Source organism: Nilaparvata lugens, chromosome 6, assembly GCF_014356525.2.
Source record: "Nilaparvata lugens isolate BPH chromosome 6, ASM1435652v1, whole genome shotgun sequence".
NCBI lineage: Eukaryota > Metazoa > Arthropoda > Insecta > Hemiptera > Delphacidae > Nilaparvata > Nilaparvata lugens.
The window spans coordinates 21,000,690-21,007,612 of NC_052509.1; the positions used below are offsets into that span (position 1 = coordinate 21,000,690).

Sequence of the window (6,923 nt, forward strand, 5' to 3'; positions counted from 1 at the left end):
ATACTACTTTACTATGACTTCAAAAATCTGTTCCTCCATCTTGGATCCGCCATATTGAATGCAACTTTATTTTTTTAAATGGGAAGGTTGTCATACGATACATGATTTCGATACGAAATTTCAAGTAAAAATTAATAGTGGAAACCGCACATTGATATCTCAATCCGTTCAGAAGATATTCACATTATTAATCAATATCACTCATGTCTTCCATTTCTGATATGCATGATATGATTAATAATGTGAATATCTTCTGAACGGTTCGAGATATCGATATGCGGTTTTCGTTATTCATTTTTTCTTGAAATTCCGTATCGAAATAATGTATCGCACGACCACCTTCCTATTTAAAAAAATAAAATTGCATTCAATATGGCGGATTCAGGATGGCGGGCCAGATTTTTAAAGTCATTGTAAAGTAATTTTTTTTCAATTTGAGTAGAATCCCCGATCATGCCCACCATCAAATTACCTTTGTGTATGGGATGTTAAGCCGTTCTCGAACTTTTTTCTCTCCTTACTGCTTTGAATAGTATTGATTAATAATGTGAATATCTTCTAAACGGTTTGAGATATCGATATGCGGTTTTCGCCATTCTTTTTCTCTTGAAATTTTGTATTGAAATCATGTATCGCATGACCACCTTCCTATTTAAAAAGATAAAGTTGCATTCAATATGACGGACCGGATTTTTGAAGTCATAGTAAAGAAGTATTTTCAATTCTAGTAGGATCCCCAACCAATCACACCCACCGTCAAATAACATTTGTGTATGAGATATTAAGCCGTTCTCGGACTTTTCACCCACTCTGTATAATACGCTACGGTACGTAGTTTACTTGAAGAATTCTGTAAACTCCCCTGTTAATGCTAAGTTCAGCAGGAAAAATTAGCAAAAACTTTCAAATCAGCTCTGTAGATAGTAGATCAATCCAAACTTTGATAGGTGGTGAATGTGAAAGGAATTTAGGCCTACAGGTCTGGGGTCTAGTGCTAATCTATTATAGTTGTCTAGTGTGATTCTATGTCAAACCAAATTGATTTGCATTAATAAAATCCACATTCCACTGAGCATATTTGAACTAATTCATTATAGTATACAAGCAGAGTTTACATTAGTAATGTGAGAAACGAAGTTTCCGAAAATGCTTTGATTATTCAGAATTGTTTCAATCGATAACGTTGTCTACGATAACTTGTTCAATGGAACGATGAATATCCAATTAAATTCAATTGTTATATGGGATAGAAAATGACACGGTTAATCCTTTATTGTGAAACCAAACATTCTACACTGAGAAAAGCACTTGAGAGGCCTCTCAAATCATGTTCATGTCTTTCAGTCATAGATTCCCCTGCCAATAAACAGTATTCAGTTGAAAAGTTTGTCTTGGTCCCAACTTTCATGTGAGTGGCTTCCCAACATTTCCAAAGCTTATTATCATAGGCTGTTTTATTTTATTCAATTCTAGAAAATACTATTTATACCACGTCAGTAGATGCTTCCAAAAACTAATTTGGAACTGACACTCTACCATAGAATTTGATTCCCATCAACTTCAGATGTGTACATAGCTGTCAACTATTCTAAACTGAGTTCAAGTGTAAACCAATTCAAGAAAATTAATATATACAGAGTGAGTGAAAAGTCCGAGAACAGCTCAATATCTCATACACAAAGGTAATTAATTTGACGGTGGGTGTGATTGAGGATCCTACTCAAATTGAAAAAAAATTACTTTACAATGACTTTAAAAATCTGGTCCGCCATCTTGAATTCGCCATATTGAATGCAACTTCATTTTTTTAAATAGGAGGGCGGTCATGCAAAACATGATTTCGATAGGGAATTTCAAGAAAAAATGAATGGCGAAAACCGCACATCGATATCTCAAACCGTTTAGAATATATTCACATTATTAATCATATCATGCATATCAGAAATGAATGGTACTGATTGCATATTATCTGATTTGCATGGTACTGATTGATAATGTGAATATCTCCTGAACGGTTTGAGATATCATAATGCGGTTTCCGCCATTCATTTTTTCTTGAAATTCCCTATCGAAATCATGTATTGCATGACCAGCTTCCTATTTAAAAAAAAATGAAGTTGCATTCAATATGGTGGATCCAAGATGGCGGACCAGATTTTTAAAGTCATTGTAAAGTAGTTTTTTTCAATTTGATTAGGATCCTCAATCACACCCACCGTCAAATTACCTTTGTGTATGAGATATTAAGCTGTTCTCGGACTTTTCACCCACCCTGTATGGTAAAAAAGTAATGTCGTTTCAGGGGCCGGTTCATGTATTTGATTAATTATTAACACTTGCCAAACATGTAATGAAAATTCATTGTCTCTAAGGGCAATTCCCATAAACTTTCCCAAACAAGATATCCTATCCCCTCATTTTCTTGATTCATCATCAATTATTATCCTATGAAAGGAATGTGATCTTCCAGTGTAACATTAAAAGAGACCAAACATCAATCAACATTCATTCTTATTGATCGTTTGCATGCTCGAATGTTTTCTATATAGATATAGTTCTACTAGATCTTTTCATCAAACTATTTCCAATTATTTTATAAATTTTGAGAAACTAATCGCAAGTGCATCTATTATCAATATAAAATTTTACCATCGTACAATGATGTCATTCATCTGAGACAATGGTACGGTAGTACTCAATTTAGCCAAAAATGTCAATTTTGACCGAATATTCTCCTATCCCGATCCTGTTTCGTCTCATATTATAACATGTAGGCTACGTCTATTTAGATTTGCCATCACTCAACTGCGGTAGTTCTTCAAATCAAGATGAATTTTAATAAATTCAAAGTGATGCCACATTATTTATCAGCTACGGTATCTGTTTTTCATCAGTGTATTGCGGAAATCGATAAACTGGTACCATATTTAATGGCGGTGGAACAAAGTGGATATCCGCTATTATGTTATTCAGAACTAAATAATATCTTATCTGTATACATATGCTACTATGTTGAAGTATCATTCAAAAAATAATTTGGAAGGCTGTAAGATGAGAGCTATATGCTTGATTTGAGGATACTTATATCGGTTCAATACACAATTATTATTCTTTACTTATTTTGTAATTTATTGATAAAGCTTTGAAATAATATTATTCAATGGATATGGCAGCTGAACTACATCAATAATAGTAACAGTGGCTCACGTCACATGATTCATCCATCTAGGATAAGCAATAAGAAAAGACTCAAATTATCATATAGGCCTTTATCAAATCAACAATTATAATTTATTTATTACTTTCTCTAATTTGTTCTATCCAGTTTATTATTTGTTATTTGTGCGTTTACCGAAAGATATCTAGAAGAAAAACAATGACAACCTGTTGTTTCAAAGATAGGCGGGAATATATCTCTTATCGATCGATATGCCATTCAAAATGAATCATTTTCTCAAATGTTTCTGATCTGAAAAATTAATTTTCCTGCAATATAATCGACATAATTATCGTGTGGTTGCTATGCAGCACACATTATCGTAAATGGAAAGGTGAGCATCTGGTTATCATAATAATTGAATACGTCACCTCACTTCCTTCCCTCCAGAAATCGGGTAACCATGGCAACGCCGACACTAACCGACCACAAGACTGCTTGATGTTGGCTCTTGGCTCAGACACACACTGGCAACGGCAACGAATGCCCGGCCGACGCCAACTCCGTTTCACTATTACTGCCAACAAACTAAATTTCCCCAATCCGTTGTTTATTTCCCTCTTCTAGACGACATTTTCCCTACCCAAGGGACAGTGATGATGCCTTGGAGCCGGTCCCTGGGGTGCGGACCGCTCCCGAAGAATAATACTGATATCTTTCAGGGAATTTTCATCAGAGACAAAATGTGATCATTTCCCAGGAAGTGTGTATTCCAGTAATACTCAGAGGAAATCTGTAGGAATATGGTTTTTAATATTAATATGGAGTTTTTCTTGGAATTTTATCTGATCTGAAGTAAAGACAAAATAAATGAAGCTAAGAGAATCTTCAACAGTTCAGATAAGAGAGATTCTCCTTTGAATTTTTGTCCGAACGTAGTGAGGTCTATGTTTCAACTCGATCTGCTTTTGTCTGTCTGTATGTAATGCGATTACGGCCAAACGCGTTGATAGAATTCGATGACATTAGGCAGGAATATTTCTTTTTCTACTGCGCGTCGATTTATACACAAGGTTTTTTGAAATTTTGCATTTTAAGGACAATATGGAAATAAAACGAGTTCCTCAACAATATGATATCACAATATATATCATCTACTTTGAAGATTTGCGTATCCAGTCGCGCGGTAGCTCTATTGGACGTTTTTTTGTGCAGATTTGTGAAATATTTTAGTGCAACCTTTTAGTCAAATTTTAGTGCAATACATTCTGTGATAGTAAATTCAGTTCAAGATGACATGTCATCTATTGAAGACCTACAAGCTATTGCAGTTATAATGTGTGCAGTGTCCAAAAGAAAAAAAGGAAAAGGAGCATGTGGGCGAAGTCATGGCTTGAAAGCACGAAGTTCACCCACGTAAACTTATTGTCAGAGTTGCAATGTCAAGATTGGAAAAACTATATACGAATGGATGAGCCAACTCATTTGGAATTATTAAGAATGGTCACCCCGTTAATTTCAAAAGAAGATTCTGTGATGAGGAAAGCAATAACGCCACATGAAACATTGTCAGCAACATTGCGTTACTTGGAACGAGAAGAAATCGATTTTTAGAATAACTTTGCTATTGGGCAAAACGTGTTGACCGAGGGTAGAAAATATGGCGGAGGGGGAAGAGCGGATGTTCTGGCCTTAAGACGAAACAAGGTTTCCCCATTCACGTTCAGTTCCGTCTCAAGAGCAATTAAAATTAATCCGTCTTGAGACCGGGCCGAAATCCGGCCTTGAGACCACTATTCGTCTTGAGGCGACACCATACACGTTTCGATTGGCCTTAAGGCCTGGACTGTTCAGTCCGTCAGAGTGTTCAGTCAGTCAGTAGGCCGTCAGAGTTGAAAGTATTGAGGCCAAAAAAAGTTATGAAGCCATAACTCCACTTTTCGTTGCACAGATGTCAAAGTAAACTATAACTCCCATAAAACTAAAAACGCCCAATTAAACACATGATTTCGTTGCAGAGTCGTCAAAAAGAGATTATTTATGTTATGTTTACGTTTTAATAGCTAAAAACAGTCATTTAAGTTATGAGCCCGAAGTCGTACTGTTAAATCCAAATATCGGGGCACCGCGAGCTTTGCTTGTTATTTATTGATAAACAAAACTCAATTCTTTTAAATGATTGAGGAAGGACTAACAGGCACAGCCCAAAACTGTTTCTTTCCGAATTTTGATTTAGGCTATACACTATAAATATTCCAAAAAGTAGGTTATGTTGCATACACTTGAATTCTGATGAAATTTTCAGTCCAAATATTTAAAAACATGAAAGTTCTAATTTTTTTAATTGCTTACATACCAAATTGAATAACAAAATAACACTCACTAATCACTTGGAACTGTAAAATAATGATTCACTTTGAATTTTATGATATATACCATCTCATGTCAACAAATCAGATTGTTATTTTGATCGAGTCAATTAACATTTCTAGATTTCTCGCGAGATACGGTAAGCTAATTGATTACACAGCTGATCTCCCACACAGGCATACGCATTTTCTGTTATCGACAGACGACGAAATCATCATCTGTTTTTCCAAGGATGAATTATCCTTTTCATGTCCTTCAGCGAGTTTTCCCAGGGATGAGACCTAATTGACCGAGGTATATGTTTCAACTCGATTTGCTTTTGTCTGTCTGTATGTAACGCGATTACGGCCAAACGCGTTGATAGAATTCGATGAGATTTGGCAGGAATATTCCTTTTTCAACTGCGCGTCGATGTATACACAAGGTTTTTTGAAATTTTGCATTTTAAGGATAATATGAAAAGAAAAAGAATTCCTCCATACTCTGATATCACTATATATAATCTACTTTGAAGATAGGATTAATCAGACTATAGAATTATTCATAATCAATCAGCTGACAAGTGGATTATTCATTAATCATATGGGATACAAATTCAAACGTGAACTAAGTTTATTAACATGAGTGAGTTTTTGATCTTGGAGAGAACAGATAACAGTTTTTGAGAGTAAATTATGATTCAATTGTGAATATTGTGATTCAACTGAATCAACTAGAACAGGTGACATCAGATACTTATGTATGAGAAAACTGCGTGAGGTCTAATGTTCACAGAACTACTAGTAATCACCTGGAGCAAAATAGAACTGTTTTTGAGAAAAGATAGGCTCTCTTTTGGGAAAAATGGAAAATGTACTCTGAGGACTTTACTCAATCAAGAATTTGAAAGTCAACACTTTTCTGTAGAGTACTGTTCTCTTAACTCTATTTCTTTTTTGTGAAGGGTTGTGTGGCAGAGAGGACCATGAGTCCTAACTCCGCCCCAATAAAGGCATATAATCAATCAATTAATCTATCTTCTCTGAGATTAATAGAAAAATTCACAAGAGAATATTTTCAAAACTTTCAAGCCAAGTAGTATAATTTTCTTCGAATATTTCAATTGAGATGAAAATTCAAGATTATTGTACAGTTTGTGCTCACTTATGGAAGAAGGACTAAATCTGGGACCTGATTGGCTTAGAAAGTTTGTAAAACGGGGACAGCTGAACATATTATTTATGTGTACACAATGGACACGCATAGAACCATACCGTATTCATGTAATAGTGGAATGTTGTTGGTCCAGAGTCAAGAGGATGCTTAGTTTATAATACAGTACTGTATATTACCTAAATAGCTGTAACAGTTTCACTAGGCTTCTAATATTTTATGACGGCTATTCAAAATGAGTAGA

The 6,923-nt window shown here is 35.0% G+C and overlaps 1 protein-coding gene across 1 annotated transcript in view; it reads right to left on the reverse strand.

Annotated features, from left to right (window-relative positions):
* LOC111056273 (melatonin receptor type 1A) overlaps positions 1-3,686 on the reverse strand; it is a 62,235-nt gene extending 58,549 nt beyond the window's left edge. The window contains exon 1 of the mRNA XM_039430374.1: positions 3,589-3,686. The gene's annotated coding sequence lies outside the window, so the exon portion shown is untranslated. The remainder of the gene's footprint in view (positions 1-3,588) is intronic.
* Between the last annotated feature and the right edge of the window lie 3,237 nt (positions 3,687-6,923).